We start from the raw sequence: 20,042 nt of genomic DNA on the forward strand, positions 1-20,042 counted from the left end.
TTCAAACCAAACCAAACTATATATTAAAGTACACCAGTATATTAAGGGAGAGTTTCAGTGCTCATATCGATAAATTTCAGGACTTGCTAACGATGGTAATCAAAACTCAAAAAGCCCAAGTCCATTATTCAGCGTAATAAAATAACACATATTGAATATAAAGTTTCTTTCCAACTAGCTTTAAATCTAAAAGATAAATATGTACATATAATTATTTCCTTTCGAGGCATATATAAAACAAGCACGTATGTGACATCATTCGCCTTACTGAAAGATGTGTTTCGACATTTAATAATACGGCTACATGATCTTATCTCTATAGCAACACAACTTGATTAATAATTTAACCTAATTTCTTAAGCTTTAGAGTTTACTATTTCGTTTTATACGTAAAACTTTAAAACTACGATTTTAATATATCACCTCTTTAGTTTCTTCTTGGAAAGGCAAATGGTATTTCTATAAAAATATTGTCTTTGTTTATTTTATAACAAAGTCACATCAGGTTCTCTCCTATGTTCACTGTTTGGAATTGAACCTCTAATTTGAGCATTGTAAGTACGATTTCTTGTTGTTGTTTTTAATTACCGACGGCGGGTTACTACCAACCCATAACTCATCAGGCAGTTTGTTTCTTTTGAATTTCGCGCAAAAGCTACACGAAAAATGTCTGCGCTAGCATTCCGTAATTTAACAATGTAAGATTAAATGGAAAGCTACTGGTCATCCCCAATAACCGCCAACATTTAGGCTATTCGATATTGTAAGTGCGTAATCTTTTTGCTTCCCCACCAGGAGGACATCTGAAAACATTTAGTTTCAAAATCAAGCTAGTTTAACAGTAGAGGTAAAACACCTTGTGTTCAATTTCACTCTATTACTTAAAGGTAATCATAAAACGTGAAACAAACTCAAAAACGTATTATTAAAAGAACTCAGAGGAATACAAATTTGTTTCAATATAACGGTTTTTATTTATGTTTATTGGAACTGTTGAAAGCAGTACCCACCGATTATTAATATTTAACTACTCAGTGATGTCGAAAAAACCCACTTGTAGAGAAATATATATGCAAAAACGGCTCGTTTGGGTTGAGAAACCAACTATAGACATTCCCAGTAACCAATTAGCAACCCTCATAGAATTCACCACGATAAAGACAAACGTCATGTTCAACAACCAAAACTATATACAAACAAATGGCCTAAGCATGGCCAACCCAGTATCACCAGTTTTAGCCAATATTTTTATGACACAAGTTGAAACCCAAGCAATTAACACAGCATTACATCCACCACTATACTGGTACAGATATGTAGATGACACGGTTGCGGGATTCAAATCTACAGAACACATACTTAATTTTTTCAATCACATTAACTCTATACATCCCAACATTAACTTCACATGTGAACAGGAAGAAAGCAATCAAATATCATTTCTCAACCTCAAAATTACAAGAACCGACACACAATTCAAAACAGAAATCCACCGAAAAATCACCCATACTGGACTATACGTTCCTTGAAACTCAGCACATGAAACAAAACAAAAACTCAACGTACTAAGAAACCAAATAAACATCGCCATAAAACAATGCTCACCAGATAAATTTAACGATGAATTAGACAAAATTAAACAATACTTCATCAACGTCAATAAGTTTCCTCCATAAACCGTAGAAAACATTATACACAAACACCTAGACAGAAAGCAAAATCAACCAATAAAAGTAAATATATCTCACGAATCCAAAAATCACGAAACCATATACTGCTGTATACCATATGTTCCTGACATTAGCAGACAAATAACCAACATTTGGCAAAAACTAGTAACAAAATATGACATTCCAGTTAATACCAAATTTATTCAAAAACCAAACACAAAACTGAGGTCTATACTATGTAAAAACTGCACTGACAAACACCACACTAACATTATTTATAAAATACAATGTGATAACTGCCACGACTTCTATATTGGAAAAACAAGTAGAAAAATGGAAACCAGATTCAAAGAACATAAAAAGTCACCTTCACACGTTTTCGAACACTGCAAGTCAAATAAACACAACATAACCATAGAAAACACTTAAATACTAAATAAAGAAATAATCATAAACAAACGCAAAATTAAAGAAGCCTTACTTATACAACAACTTAAACCCAAAATAAACCAATATAAAGGAACGCCTTTATACCTATATTAATATGATAAAATAAATAAATTTATATATTCAAGCATCTAACACCGCCCTCTACATTCCGACACTCAGTTACACAACCCCTTTCAATCATGTGGTCAGCTTCCGGTCAGTTACCTATTCTTTGTGAACCTGACGATGACCGAAGAAGGTCGAAACGTTGTTCGCTCTTCTATGTAAAGTATTTTCTGTGAACCTTGATTTCTGCTTTCTGTGGTTTACGTAGATGATCATGGTCCTGCAGTGATGAAGGCTGCAGTAATAAGCCTTCATGGCGAAGGATTCTAGTTTTTCTTGGCTGAAATGAGAAGTTAAGTCTCAACTGATCGATAAAGTAAATAATTTGACAAGGGGAGAAATCTAACGGCAATCTGTCAAGAATTACCCGTAGCACCGATGATCTTAGCCTCGGAGGAAAAGTGTGCGATGAAGTTAATATGACAGACGAATTTTCATGTCTCAACACTTCAGTTGCTTGTTGTGAGAATATACAAATAAACTCACAAACACACAAGCTCCGCCAAAATAATATATTGTATTAGTGTAAATTACATGAATGGTCTTACTGAAATTATTCTGCTCCTGCTTTAACCAATATCTAAATAGGGAATTTAAGTTTACGAGTGTTTAACCATACAAATTTATTATTTTGTATTGTTTAAGTATGTAAGTAGTCCAACTTTCTAAGAAATACACATCCATCCAAGATTGTCATCAATTTTGTCACTTTTCACGCCATTATTCTTGTTTCAATATTTTGCAGCTCTGCTGACTGATATCAATGGATAAGTAGGATTCAGATATCTATTTTTATATATTTAAATATACATACACTGTCATATTCCTCTCACATATTAGCTGTCTTGGTATCAGTTTTTGTTTAAATATCCGAAATCATTTTAAATTGTATTTTCTGTTACTGTGGTTTTTTAAATGGTTAAGCGTGACAAGTGGAGAAACTGTTCAGAGGAAAGTTAATTGAAGAATTGAAGGATTTTTGATATCAGAGGTAAATAGTCATGAAAAGTTATTTTGTTATAACAATAAAATCTTTATTGGTAGAAATGTTTGAAATTGTACAGAGACGATCGCACTTATTGTTGAGAATAGTTTTCACAGAAAAAATATAATTTCTATCTTTCGTGCAAACGACAAATGGAAGTAAAATACTCACGTCAGTACGAAATATAAAAATGAAAAGAACCACATAATGTTTTATACTTTACATAATGTTTTTTAGTAATACACAAGTAGATACTGCTAAAACACAAACATTTACTACAAAACACACATTTAATGATTAAAAGTTTTCTGGTAGTGATAAAAACAAATAATACGATTGCATGTTACTCTATAGAGTATTTGATCTAGCATTTGGTTTATTTCATTTGTAACTAAGTTGACGCTTCCGTGATATCTTAAAAATGAATTAGATTAGCTACCCTATGCCCGTCATCAGTACAGGAATACTGCATAGGCCAAGGAAGTAGAGAAATTGCGGTTCGTGAGTCCAGAAAAATAGAGGAAAGAATTAGTTATTTCTATCATTATTCCAAAATATTACTAGAACTCCACTTTAATCGAGCACCGCAACCACGAGTATCAAAATCTGGATTCTAGCGTCTTAAGCCCACAGACTAACCGTTGATTTATCTTTCATTCTGACTATAAGATTTCAGAAAGAAATCGCAAATATGACGAAAACATCACAGCAAAATATCTGAAAATAGTTGAATTGTTTATTTGCTAAAAGAAAATAATATTACATTTCGAGTACTTTATAACACAAATCACGGGAATACATCAGAATATACCATGACTGGGTTTTATCAATATCTTTTTGTTCCTTTTTCATAGTTAGTTTGATTTAATCAAAGTTTCGTCTAAGGTATGTTATATTCAACACTGTTAAATTGTTAATGAAGACACCAATAGACTTCAACCAGAGAACTTCTGCATATCGAAATTAAGAACATTATATCCTTATAAATGGCACCAATATTCTAATAACTCTACAACTTTGAATTTAATTAATAATTATTGTATTGCAAATTTTTGTTTGTATATAACTGTTTTCATAAAAGTAAGAAAACTAGAGGCAAAAAAAATAATAAACTAAAATGGTTGATTTATCAGAATTTTGTAGTAATTTGGATAATATTTTTATACTAGTACTAGTGTACTTTAATTAATTTTTGAAAAGTTTTATCAACTTAATCTTTCCAAAATAAGAACATTAATGTCTGTAATAAGTTTATTGATTTTGTACACGATTATGGAAAATGCTTACTTGTAGATATTATAAAATATCTCTTAAAAGTCAGTGGTTTATTAAGATTGGAAAAGGAGAAACTACAAATCAAACCTTCATAGTTGGTAATTAATTTTCGACTTAAAGTGTTTAGTGACTTGCAGAATTCTAAAATTACTGATCAATCTATAAAAAGTATTGTCTTTCCATGTAAAAACTTAAATCCTACCATCAATTATAAATACGAAGTTCCAACTGGTCCAGTACTATATAATGTAAAGGAGTGATAGCCAATGTATCTCAACCACAATGTTGTTCTTACTTACGCAATTACCTCCAAAACCTAGAATACCTTTAATATCCCACAATATAGCTGGTACCTTAGAATAAATTCAGTAAGTATAGCGTTTTTATTTTATTTTATTTTTCTTTCAGCTTTTTTTTAATATGAACACTATTATTAAAGTTTTTAAACTAATTTAAATGTAGATGAAGTTAATAACTTACCTTGTGAGTGTGAACACAGTTTATATTTTGATACTCAATATCTTAATATCAGCAACTTTAAGTAATTTATTGTCCATTTCTTCATGTATGTTATTAATGTAAATCAAAAAAGCAATGGTTCTAAGAGCTCTGAGGTACAAAACTTGCAGCTTTTATCCACTTTCACTGAACTCTATTTATAATAACTCTTCTGTTTTCTTCAATCAGGCCACTCTTCTATCGAATACGTTAACTTACATACCACGCCTATAAAAATAAGTTTTTGTATAAGCCTATTACGTGGCAATGTGTAAACTGCTTTATAAAATTACAGATAGACCAAATCTATACTCTTACCCACATCCGCATATGCAGTAACTATAACCATGTATTTCAAAGAAGTATCTGTCCTCAAAACCATTTTCATTTTAACAACGTTTCAGTTATTTTCATTATATCAAAGTTTTGTATTTCTTCTGTACTCTAGTCTTATACTTATAACGATACCATAGAAACAGTTAACCCTATTATTATAACTATTTTTATTCTGATTCTCTATGCTAAACGTTCATCTTCATCTCAGTTTTGTTTCATTCAGTTTGTCTCTATCATCACCATTATATTGTCCTAGTTTAAATCTTATCTTACAGCTGAGTTACTAGCCGTGTGAAAATATACCGTTCCTTTTCCTATTTAAGTTTAAACCATCCATTCTAAAAACTTCCCTCCCACCACTGAACCGAACAGAAAATAGCAAGAAGAAAAGGTTAATCAAAGTGAAATTTCGGTAACAAAAGATGAACATGATAAAAGAACAAAATGAAGGAAAGAAAACGTTGGAAAATTTGTTTGAAAGATAAGAAATTAAGAATGGTAGTTTGCCAACCGATAACGATACAAAAGATACGTGTAAAAAATACTCATATGGAAATATTATTCAACTAGTTTTCTCAGTGTTACAACTTGTAAATGTGATGTAAACACTACATTTTTATATAGTCCCTAAGGTATTTTCGAGAATTATAAAACTGTATAAAAATAGCACAATAACTGCACTGTGATCACTACATCCATTATCAAAAACATGTTTCATTTAGTCCAGAACGTTTGAAGTCAACTGGGATGCAATATAAACAATAGTGGCCAAAACTATTTTTAAAAACCCTTTGTTACAATAGTAGTTGTTATGATATGATTAGCAATGTATATGGCGAATACATTGTGGTTGGAATACAACTGTTACACACTTTCCTAATTCATGGAAATCCCTGTGAGGCAAGATAAAGAATGTAGCATTTAAAAATGTAATACTCTGTATCATGATGTCTTACGTCAAGTATAATTAAAAATTTACTATGTTTCAAATCAGAACGAGGCCATGAAACAAGAATGGCGTATTACGAATATATTCTGAGCAGCTCATCTGTGACATTGATATCTGTATTTGTTTAACACAGTGGTAAATGATATTATGCGAGCTGATAATTACAGTATTAGATCTCCGACCTCCTTAGCAAGTGTTTAGGGTATTAAGAATAAATAATAGTATTTTCCTTGCAATTTTTTTAAGATTAACTTAATTATAAGATTCAATAAAGTGGGATGCAAAGTTTAAATCTATTTTCCTCGATACTCATGTTCTAGAATATTAGATTGTTGGTAATAATTTTTGTTTAATATTTTATAAGAATGACTTCTAATCTATTATTATCAACAAATAATCTCCTTGCAGAAGTGATTAAGAAAATTTATTTAATTAGCTTAGTAAATAATACGATAAAAAGTTTTGCATTTTAAATATTTGAGGTAAACCTATTAATTGTTGTAAAAAGCAAAAATAATTAAAGGTTTAAGATAAATTCCCATTTTATCCTTTTAACCGCTGTTCAAATATTAAGTATCTAAGTACAGTATCCACTAATGATTTACATGATAAGAAGTAAAACATATGAAAGGACATTCTCAGTTTCAATTCAAACACGTTGTCAACATCTCTTGGGTAACACTATGTGGAGGAAATATTATCTTCATGATTCTACAACACAATAATTAATATCTTCTATTCTCTTGGAGTTTAACATGAAAATGTTATCTAAGATATTATCTTTTTGATGGATCTGACATAGTTTGGAAAAAGAGAGATCGACTTGCGATCTACGAGTCACGTGAGCGAAACCTCTCATCAAATGCGGTTGCTTTTTCAACTGTGGCTTCGTTATATGGTGACGGTTAATCATACTATTCGTTTGTGAAGAGCAGTCCAAGCCTTGCCAGTGAGTGATGTTCAGTAGCTGTCTTCCGTGCCGTCTATGACTTCAAAATTAAAGACAGATAACACAGACACTCTCTGAATTGCTACGACAAAAAGAAAATGAGTAGAACATTTCATCACGATATGTATTAGTTACTCAGGGCCCTCTTTTTACAGCTAAATATAAAAGTAGCTGATTTTTGTGTGAGGGTTAAGGGTTACCCTCCATGTGATATCATTTATTTGATTATAAAAAAGTAATTTTCTATCGAGGTAAATAATGATGTCTTATAAACTGAAAATGTTACGAATAAAATGTGGGAAAGCCATTCTAAATGAATACATCATTAAAGAAAAAGTTTCTCAGTAGATTACTTATTAAAGTTTAGTATCGAAAATTTGAACATTTATTATATTTTATATTCTTGTAAATATAATTATCTAATCTTTAACTTGATTTGTACGATTTTTATAGTAAATTAAATTATATATATTTTATATCGTTTGGTTTTATAGTTTTATTTCTTCACTAATTTAACATTACGCATATAAATATAAAAAAGTAAACACTTGTTATTATTTTATACCTAATGTATACACATGTTATAACAAATAACGCGTAATTTGCATAAGTGCGTATACCTAATTTGGTATTCCTTTCTACAACTAATTTTATTTTGCTTTGTCAAAAGAGTTTAACACTATATTGTAGTCTTGGTATGGTCAAGTGGTTTGAACGGTCGACTCGTAATATGAGGATCCGAGCGCTCGAATCCCTGTGACACCAAGCAGGCGCACCGTTTCAGCGGTGGGGGAGTTATATAGTGTCGATCAATTCCACTATTTTTCGTAAAAAAGTAGTCCACAAGGTGGTAATGACTAGCTGTCTTTCCTCTAGTCTTACCCTGCTAAATTAGGGACGGTTAGCACAGATAACCTTCGTGTAGCTGTGCGCGAAATTGAAAAAAAAAACAAGAACAAAGCAACATTATGTCATATCTTTCCTTTGAAGAACAAAACTATTTAATTTAGAACTCTGACGTGAAAATTTATGATAAAAAACTGTTCTATAATTCAGGTGTGATAATTATATTGTTTACTTGTGTGTTAAACAATCATCTTATTCCAGAAAACAAAAAAACCCAGTTTTCATACCACTATTAAATTCGTTTTGTTTTAAATGAGGGAAATAAAACAAGAAGAAATATTTCTATTTACTAATTTTAATATCATGAAACCGAGGTTTGTTTCTTTTCTTATTTTTTTTTACCCCTTACTTGATTAACAAATGATTTCAGCATTTTAAATGTTGTGGGTTTCTGTGCGCCCTGTTTAACTAAAAGGGCAGATAACTTACATTCGAGGGATTGGTTTATGTTGCATCCATAATATCTCAAGAAGGTTGTGTTCTCACGTTTCATTGTGTAAAATACTTAAACTCAAATTGGTATTTAATATAAAACAAATAATTACCTGAATAACAATGCTGCTCATTTTTAATTTGAATATGAACGTGTTTCTTAAAATTAATATTATAGCCATAATATTAATTTTATATTTGGTATCTATTTAAATATACAATCTCAGAAAAGAGGGCGCCACAGAATTCTCATCCCACCTACACAAATATTTACTCATCAGCATATTTTTGTTAGTTAAGAACTTTGATAAGTATTTAATTAAACAGGTTTGGTTGGTATATTGTTTTGATATAAGGTATTCACAATATTGCTATGTAGCATAAACATATACATACCATGGGAACTTATACAATACATTTCAAATACTTTTCATTGTTTACAATGATGAACAACTTATTCTGAACTAACTGTCATGGCTTTACGTATAATATTCATCATTTTCGCTAAATGTTTCTTAGGCACTGATAAAATATATAAGTTGTACCATAAGTTGAGATAATGTCTGGAAATCATAAGAGTAAAGATTTTGTAAGCAATCGCAAATAAATTAAAAAAGAAAACCGTTTCTTAAAATATTTTGAAAATTAACACGAAAAGCTTCTTGTGAGTAAAGTGTATTTTATTTTTAGTTGCTTTACACTCGTTTCTCTAGAGAAGGGAATGTCTTATTCAATAATTTGGTGAATATAATGCACTGACATAAGAGGCAGAACACTTAATTTACAGTCCCTGTATCGAATTGGAAAGAATAGATAGTTTATTTTAACATCAATAGTAACTTTTCAATGAAAGTAGATAAGAACGTATAATAACCACATAATAGCTGTGATATTCAGAGATTAAGACGTTTTAAACTCCATAACAGAAAACCTGCGAATTAGACGAATCAGTCACATTAATGATTGGTCCTCTAAAGGACTGCGCCAAGTTTACAGACTTCCAAGAGTAAAATTCTGATTTTGATTCCCCACAGTGTAGAGAGCAAATACTCCAATATGGCTTTGCTCTAAACCAAGCAAAGACCCTTTATCAGTTACGAGCCACTAATGCCACTATAATGACACTTGCATGGTTTGGAGCAAAGGCACTTCATTATTAATTATGTAATAAACTTATGTAATGTTTAGGATTACGACAAATAAAGTAAAATTGAAGCGCAGAATGATGTTTTGATCTTCTTACGTCATTTTTGGGTGAAGAAAAAAGCTAAATAAGCTTTATTTGTCAATAATATAGCAATGTAAGAACTAGAGGGAATGCAACTCGGCACCACCACCTACCGCCATCTCTGGGGCTACTCTTCTTCCAACTAATAGTGGGATTGACCTTCATACTATAACGATCCATAGCTTATTGGTCTAGCATATTTGGTGTGACGGCGATTCGAACCCATAACCCTCAGATTACACGTCAACTCCCCTGTGCAACTTACCATGCCGGCCGCTAAATGGACGAAGAAAGTGTTTTGTACTAACTTAACAGTTAAATAGCAGAGCCAAACTACCAATTCGCATGCCACTTCCATAGAGAAGCACGTCCCATTCCTAGGAGAAGCCTCTAACCGCTCGAACAGGCCCTTTGCCATGTACCAGAAACCCCATGTCATATACATTACATTCTAGACTTTGTTGTTTAGTGTCAAATAGTTTTAATTTAAAATAACTGTTTTCGAAATGCCATTTAATGGTTGGAGTACTTATTTAACGGGAAATGCCTAAATCTAAAGGCATCCTGTTTCTATCAAAGGTAGTTTATAACATATAAAATTATTCATTTCAAAGAAAGTGCCCTTATTATGGGAACTGAATGTTACATGTATTTGACATGCAGTCCTAAAATATTGAGACAGCTTAGAGTTTACGTGAGGAAATTTACCCCGAAGAGTAAACTGGCAAGAGACGTTTCGATACACTTACTTTTCCAAGTGCAGCTATCCTAATAAGCGTTACTAAGTTATAGCTTCCGAAGTTTGAGGTATGCTAACGAGAGCAAACCAACAATATATCATTTTCACTCGGTATTGCGTTGGTTGTCTTTTATAAGCTTGATGAGAGTTGTTCTAGAAATTTCAGTTTAGTCAAAAATTTCCCTCAAATACAATCACTAGTGCTTTCGTAAAATATATATCTTCTACGCATCTTGGGAAATAGGTGGAAATTTCACAATATATATACTCTACAGAAAAAGAAACGCAAAAGGCAAAATATGAGACACATTGTTAACAAGTTTATTACGGGTAGTTCTATATTGACATGTTTGAAACTTTGCACATTCACTGCTGAACATCCAAAGTCTGCAAAGACGAAGTCCACGATCACTAGGTGAAGTTTAACGTCAATAACGAGTATGCCCCCCGTGAGCATCAATAACTGTTTGGCATCTCCTGCCGATGGAAGCGATGAGATGACAAATCACATCCTGTGGAATGGCTGTCCACTCAGCCTGCAAAGCTGCTGCAAGCTGAGGTAGAGTCTGCAGTTGAGGTTGTCGCCGTCGCATACGTCGGTCCAACTCGTCCCAAAGATGTTCGATGGGGTTTAAATCCGGTGATCTGGAGGGCCAGGGAGGAACGTTGATGTTGTGGTGTCTCAAGAAGACAGTGGCGAGTCGGGCTGTGTGAGGACGGGCGTTGTCATGTTGAAAAACGTCGTTGACTTTCACCATGATGGGTTGCACATGGGGCCTAAGAATCTCGTCGACGGTTGCGTAGGTCTGATCGGAAATCCTACGCAGCCCTTGTATGGTTGAGGCAGTAGACGTCGCAGTGGTGGTCCTATCCCGAAGGTGACGTAACCGGATGTAGCGATCTCGTACGGACGTGATCACACGAGGTCTGACAGATCGTGGACGGTCACGAGTTGATCCATGTTGTTGGTGACGATTCCATAGCCTTGTGATGGTGCTTGGGTGGACATTCAGAGCTCTGGCAACATCTGATCGAGATTCGCCTGCTTCCAAGCGACCAATGGCGTTGTTGCGTTGTGCTTCACTCAGCCTTGGCGTAACTGTATTGCGTGTCAGTGGCTTAACACTGAGCTATGGTAACCGAAAACCCGTCACTTTTATAGGGATTTTGCACATGTTGCAGTTGCAGAACATCCAGATCTATCAAAGAAATTTATTGGACACGAATGCGTTTTAGCAAAAAATCCGATGTTTTTCTCCGTTTTCAAAGTGCACAACTTTTATTGTCATTTTGGTCTGACAATCAGTGCCTTAACACGTGTAACATCACATACTCTGAGCTTATAACGTTATCACATATATTTTTCTTTAAAATAACAAAAAATATCCATTTTCCGTTTCTTTTTTGAAGATTTGTTTGTTTGTTTTGGAATTTTGCACAAAGCTACTCGAGGGATATCTGTGCTAGCCGTCCCTAATTTAGCAGTGTAAGACTAGAGGGAAGGCAGCCAGTCATCACGACCCACCGCCAACTCTTGGGTTACTCTTTTCCAACGAATAGTGGGAGTGACCGTTACATTATAACGCACCATTGGCTGAAAGGGCTACCATTTTTAGTGCGACGGGGATTGGAACCCGCGACATTCAGATGGCGAGTCAAACGCCTTAACCCACCTGGTTATGATGGGCTCCAAGTACAAAGCTACACAATGGACAAACTGTTCTCTGCCCACCACGACTATTGATGTCTGGATTTTAGCAGTGTGAGTCCGCATACATACCGTTAAATTACTGGGGGGGCTTATTTCATGGATCTAACTAACGACAATGCAATTTGTGCAAATATAATAAAAGTTATAAAGAACATGCTCATTGCTAAATTAGATATATTTGTCCAAATTCTTCTGAAATAGTATAAACTGGTTTACTAAGACCTCTTTGAAATTGGTTTGTGCATTTTGTTTATGTCAATAAGCAGAAATATTTTTTGTTAAACTCAAAACCCTCAGGTAAATATGGCATTGATGCTGAATATAAAGAAATGACGATTAAAATACATCACCATGTTAAACTTCAGTTAATATTATGAATAAAGAAAGATTTGCAACATTATTGCTTATGATTTTAAGGAATCATTTCATGCGAATATAAAATCGTGACAGCTAATATAGTTATTAAAAATTAAGTAATTCGTGATGACGAGAAGCCTTCTCCTGAAGACAGCTTCTATAGATATTAAAATAAAGTTTAGAATGACGTTTTACCTTCTTAGATCTTCTTTAAATTAACAAAAAGCTACATAAGCGTTATTCGTCAATAATTTAGCAATGTAAGAACTAGAGAGAAGGCAGCTAGTCACCATCACCTACCGTCAAGTGTGTTTTGTAAAAGGAAAAGTATATATATATATAAGTTTACTGTAAAATCATATTTTCTAACTGTAATTAAATAATTTCGGAGTCTGCGTTTACTTTCTATTCATGTAACGTCCCTCTCCTAGGAAAAGTCTCTCATTCCCTTGAACATGCCAACCACTTCCAAGTAGAAGCCTCTCAACCGCTCAAATAAACCTTTTACCATGTACCCGAAGCTCCATGTCATATACATTACATTCTAGACATTATTGTTCAGTGTCATATAGTTTTGATTTGAAATAACTGTTTCTGAAATGCCATAGAATGGTTTGAGTACCTGTTTAATAGGAAATGCCTAAATCTAAAGGCTTCCTGTTACTATCAAAGATATTTTGTAGTATATAAAATTGTTCATTTCAAATAAATAGCCCTTATTATGGGAATTGAATGTCATAGGTATTTGACAAATTTGGAATCTGAGTTTGATTGGCGACAGTGACGTGATCGATGCAGTCCTAAAAAGGTTGAAACAGCTTATGATTTGCAGTTTTATGAGTAATTTTACTAGAAAGAGACGTTTCGACATACTTGGTTTTCCAAGTGCAACTATACTAATAACCGTTACTAAGTTATAGATTACGAAGTTTATAGTATGCTAACTGTAGTAAGCCAAGAATATAAAACTGATACTCGGTGTTGCATTGATTATTTTTTTTAAGCTTGATGGGAGTTCTTCTAGAAATTTTAGTTAAGACAAAAATACCTGTAAAACATATTTTGTTGTCTCTCGCACTAAAAAATCTTCGACAAATTTTGGGAAATAGTTGGGAATTTCACAATATATATTTAACAATGTAAGTTACATGCATTTCTAAATATATATTTAACTAAAAAAAAACCTATATTAAAACAAGTAGATATCTCTAAATCCGTAACAACAATTAGAAAAGTTTTTTTTTTTTTCAAAAGGATATTGTATACCATGAAACGTGTATAACACAATAAATCGAAGGACACTTTGGGATTGATATTAATGTTAGAATTTTAAGCAGAATGTCTTGCTAAATACACTAGTTATACCAGTTTTTCGTTTTTCTGAAATTTCTTTGTAAACAAATACTTACTGTGTGAATAAAAGGCCTTTCAAATAACTCTACACATAATATACTCTCCCGCTCTGTGTCTTTCTTGTTGGGAACCCTCACTAATAAAGGATACAATTCCTTGCAATTGTACAAATAAGTAACAGTAATCAATTTATTATATATTGGATTAACAGTTAATAATTTAAACAACGTGATTTGTAAATACTACAGAAAAGTAAGTTAGTAGCTTTTGTTCTAAATGATTCTGAGATGACTTTATTAATATAGAAATGTGTTTGAGTAAATAACATTTGAAAACATACATACACTATTTTATCAAGCTTTAGTGTCTAAATCACTTAATTAAAATTAACTCTTAAATATTCACTAAACATTCCTCAAAATACATGGTATATAATTGATATGTTATATACCAGAAAATATATTAAGAATATAAAATCTTCACTTCAATATTTTTAACCACAGAATTCTCGGATAATATTTTGTTTTCGATGATATCGTTGAACAGAAGTCAAACGATAAGAATCACAAAAAAATAAATATAAAAGTTTAAACATCAGCAAGTTTATAATGCATGATATCTTTTGACTTAAAGTATATCAGGTTCTGACAAACCAGGATTTTCTACAAGTTTTCTGAAAGACATGTTATAAATACAGTGAAATAATCACTTTTAAAACAATAACTTTCAATACATTCATAGCAATGTTTGTATATGATACATAATGATAAAACATGAAGATAGTTAGTAAAAAGAAACAGCGGATATCCAGAGAAAATCATTTTATTTTTCAATGTTTCATCCTATGGTCTCATCACATCGTAAACACCTCACTGAACACAAGCCCTGATTACCCAAACAAATACATTTATACTCCAGTATATGTTATTTTACTATGTTAATGAAAACGTCAGAGCATCTGTCAATTATTCAATGAGCCATTAGTATACAGCATTTTATTTTATCAATTTGTTTTCATAAGAAAGGTAATGAACATCTCTGTGTTACTATACTTTTAGATGGGTCAAATAAATCAAAGCAGCCACATATGAACAAACATTACTATACTTTATTATGTAGTGTTAAAAAGAAAGTGAAGGCTGTGTTGATGTTACAGTTTTAAAACATCTGCAAATTAACAAGTATTATTAAATAACTTCTAATTTTCAAAAAATCCGTAGCTGGTTTCTTCGCTTTTCCCGTCAAAATTTTTTTCATATTAATGGTTGTGTACGTTGTGTTTCAGGGGAAAATATAGTTACAAGAATTCCTATGAGAAAGGGAAACAAAGATATAAACGTAATGGTTACGCAATTACATAATATATGTTCATTAATTTATAAAGTATATCATTGAGTGTCTCAGATTGCAACTGCTTTAAGTATCATAAAAAAATTGTAGTTAATTTGCGTTGTGAATCAGACATTTATTTACTTTAATTTCTTTCCCAAGGAAACAAATGATAAAAAAAAAACGCTGATCTTTAAAATACAGTAAGATGGAAAACTTCTGGTTCCTAAACTAAAAACAAAATCATTCTAACCTAGGAAAAAAACAGTCACTCTGACACAAAATGTATCAAACCATCCCAACGAAGAAATAATACGATGGATTAAAAAGGACCAGAAAAAGAAAGAAGCCGTCTAAAATAAAAAGCCATGAATGATTAGTTAAAACTTGATACGTTTTCTAAATGCATTGTAAAAAGATATCAACATTATTTCTGATAATTTTAAATCCAGAAGATAACGTGGTTTTAAGGTAAATACACTTTCACAAAGAGGGTTGACCCCTAACAATTATACCATAAACAGTTCAATAATTTCTTTACAAAAACATTTATTTAGTTTTTTTTTAGCAATGAAAATTGATATAATGTTGTGTACTTACTATTGTAAAAATTACCATTACAAAAATTTTAGAAGTGTATTTCGATCCAAAAACTTCAGCAACAGGAGCCGAAATACAGACAAAAGGAAGAGAAAATGTAAAATGAAGTCCACAAATCCAGTTCATGTATATAACTTTTCCTTCAAGAGATGTCGCCATCATAGCGAACAGTAATACTGTGTTTATTCCCAGCAAGAGGAGACTCGTTAACTGAGGATGTAATATATTATAACTTAAAGTTACTAAAAATAAAACACGAATTTAAAATATAATAAACATTAAACAACAGCTATAAACAAGAATAAAAATCAATATATTTAATCCAGAGATATTTTCTTATTATAAGTTCTTATTATAAGTTCTTCATTAATCTATTCAGAGTTTGGATTAAGTGCATGTTTCTAATCCTTTTATTTGGGTGAGAAAAACTGAGTACTTATCAAATCTACTAATAAAGTGAGTAATATGAAAGTGTATCTATAATTCTTTTCTTTGCGTTAACCTAAACTCTTATAAATACTTTTCAAAACAGTGTTTTTTTTCAACATTATTTTCACCATTTTAGTATCTATGAGTATTATTACACTGATGTATTTTCGCATTACGTACAAAGCAAAGAATGGACTATGCTGTAAAATGGCAGTGCTCAAACAAAAGTTTTATTATTCTAAACTCTCTATCTTACTGCTTAACCAAAACGATTTTATAAATTTAACACAACAAATATTATTTTAATAATTTTTAATAACAACACAAGTTCAATCACTTCCCTTTACACTGTTTTGCCTTGTAAGATATTTGGTCCTGAATTAAGCCCACAGTCACCCGGCTCCAGCTACAGAACCAACGATAGATAGAAACGTGTCGTCTTCTATAAACTTCTGTCTCAGAAACAACAAGAAAGTAATTTTGAAATGAAAAGCAAATTTATTTCATAAGTCAGGCTAGAGTGTTTTAACAAAGACAAGGAGTTGTTGCTTAGGTACTACATATAACTCAGGCTTATTTTATATAAAGTTAGAAAACTGCACTCTATGGTTTCTTGCAGAGTTTGTTCCATGTCGCACATCAAGACGGTTTATAATGAAAATTTTTTAAAGGTTAATCTTAGTTACGGTAGTGAAAAGTTACAGATAATACTTACCTTATAAAACATTCAGAAACATATATCTGTAATATGCAGTAATACAAACTATTAACAAAAGTTAAAATTATTTGATTGTCATAGCTTCTTTTAGTGACACATGAAGTTCAGCTTCATTATTTCTGTACGATCGTTGGTCATCAGCGTTCGCATTTTCTAGAATTTCTTCCAATGATGTAGAGAGATTTTCATTATTTATTGTTCTTCCACAGTTCTAAGTTTTTGTACTTATTTCTTTAATGCACGAACTAGTATCCGTTAATATTAAACACTGGCTGAGACTCTTCAGATGACAATTTAATACTACCAACGTTTCTATATATATTAATCCTTACAGCTTCGGTTAACATTTGCCAAAATTTTTTCAGAAATACACTGTAACACTAATTTTTTTTAACAACAGATACTGAAATAATGAAGAAGGAAGAAGAAAACAGGTACCACTTAATTAATGAAACGTGTGTGGAACACGAAGTGTAATGTCACTTATCAATAATATATAAAACTCTTAGGCTCATTTTCAAAATGAATTGCTAAGAATAATGAAGCGTTGAAAAACGTGATGGAAATTAGCGAAATTTTTATACTGCCGTGTATGGCTTTAAAGAGGAGTTACTTATCTTAGAAACAACTCATGTTTATAAATCATCTACATTTGTATTAATTATGTGACCAACGTGAAATCGAGCAGAAGTTATAGAAACATTTTAGAGCACTAAAGAAATATATCTCCAGAGGTTCAATATATGTGGTTGAAACTAAATTATTTTTATAATTTGGTTGGAATTTAACGTACGTTCACAGAAACCTTAGTATTCAGAATTAAAAGATTCCCATCTCGCTTAAGGAAAACTCCCACTAGTAAATAAGTCTAACTTTTTCATATCATATGATGAAGATTTTCTTTGAAACCTAACGTTCCTTTAATAAACTGTTTAATTCAGACTCATCTAACCTGTTTTAATTCTTCCGGTAATTCTTTATTGATGAGTAACCCAATCAGCAGAATGTCACCGGTAAAACTTGCCGTTATCAGAAACAAAGCAGGAACACTTTCTTTAATATCATCGTTTTAAAAATATCTGAAAGAATGTTGAACGTTTACCTGTTAATTAAAACTAAACTGACGTAAGAATTAACTTAATACTACAGTGATGAGATTGTACAGCATCACTCCACTTAACGCGGACTTATTTATAAGGTTAGAAACCAGGTTTCGACAATACAGATTGTCCAAGTTGTAGCTTTATGTTTAACTACAAACAATGAAACCAACACACAAAACTAAAAATTAAACTCATGGGTATATTATACATTTAATTCCTGATGTAATACAATATTTGTGTCTTTCGAATACCTTGCTCCAGTCTGGTATCTAAAATGTCATTTACCTTGTTTCAACAACTAACATTTAATATTTCTAAATTTCATAAATTTAATGAAAGAACAATCTATGACATATAACTCTTTAAAAATATTATAAATATTTTGAAATTAAAATAATTAATAAAGAATAATGTGCAGGATCTGGTATATTTTATACGACTTGCTTGGGTAAACATACTCTGGACAGCAATTACGTAATATCATGATTAATGAAAGGTTGTCTTAGAATATGAAAAGCTCTTTTCTTCATATATAATTTTAAGGAAACGCCCGTAAAAACAGCAAAACACAAAATTGGAAACCATAGGTTTCATAAAGAGGTGCAAAGTAGTGTTTAGAAAAACGGAGCAAAATATTCATTTGTCCACCACCTGCTACCTATTTACATGAACATACAACAGATAGTACTATTATACGTATGCAGATGCTGCCAGCGTTTTACATCCGCGTGAGACGTATTCATGACGTCATATTTGTACCCGAAGAATGACGATTTGTTTTGAATTTCGCGGAAAGCTACTCGATGGCTATCTGCGCTATCCATCTCTCATTTAGCAGTGAAAGACAAATAGAGGGATTGAACGTCACATTATAACACCTCCAAGGCTGATAGGGCGATCTTGTTTAGTGCGACCACGATTCGAACCTTCTAACAGCGAATTCCGATAAAAACGCTCTGACACGCTTGGCTATGCCGGGCTCAGGAAAATGAAGGAAAATAAGTTCTACAAAATGAGAAACGGAGACGAAACGGGAAAATTGTGACTTCTAAATCAAATCTACAACTACACACAATAAAATTTCGCAAAATTGTGGTTTGCACATGGCGCGGTAATTTTTTTTTTTCAGTGTGAAGTAAGAGTTCCATTATAGCATAATTTTACAATCTTCCAAAATGTTCTGAGTATTTGGGACTTGTACAGTAAAAAAAAAAAAACTGTTAAAATAAAAATATGTAAGAATTTTGATGATTTTGAGTAAAAAGTAAGAAAAATTAGTGGAAAACTGAATCTAGTAGACAGTGTTTTATCTGTAGAAACACACGAAAGTTTGCAGAAATTTGTAGCTTACCCATCAGAAGCAGATTGGAGATTTTTCGGGTTCACAAAGAATGTCTGCAGACTATTCATAAAGTGAGGAGTTAAAACTATCCCTCAAGCATCTAGCCCTGTCATGAAGCTTATCTTGTTGGGAAACAGCTGTGAAACAAAAAAGGTTAATTTATTTTGTGTCGTATCTTTTGAAATAATCAAGCTTAATGTTATGTCAATATATTTATATAAGTTTAGAAACGTATTGTATGAACTATATATTAACTGGTTATTAGTGGCAACGATATGTATTTGCATCAAGAAACACATCCATTTTATTATAGATTTATTATTGGAGATTTTTCGGGTTCACAAAGAATGTCTGCAGACTATTCATAAAGTGAGGAGTTAAAACTATCCCTCAAGCATCTAGCCCTGTCATGAAGCTTATCTTGTTGGGAAACAGCTGTGAAACAAAAAAGGTTAATTTATTTTGTGTCGTATCTTTTGAAATAATCAAGCTTAATGTTATGTCAATATATTTATATAAGTTTAGAAACGTATTGTATGAACTATATATTAACTGGTTATTAGTGGCAACGATATGTA

The sequence above is a fragment of the Tachypleus tridentatus genome, chromosome 7, assembly GCF_004210375.1.
Source record: "Tachypleus tridentatus isolate NWPU-2018 chromosome 7, ASM421037v1, whole genome shotgun sequence".
Lineage (NCBI taxonomy): Eukaryota > Metazoa > Arthropoda > Merostomata > Xiphosura > Limulidae > Tachypleus > Tachypleus tridentatus.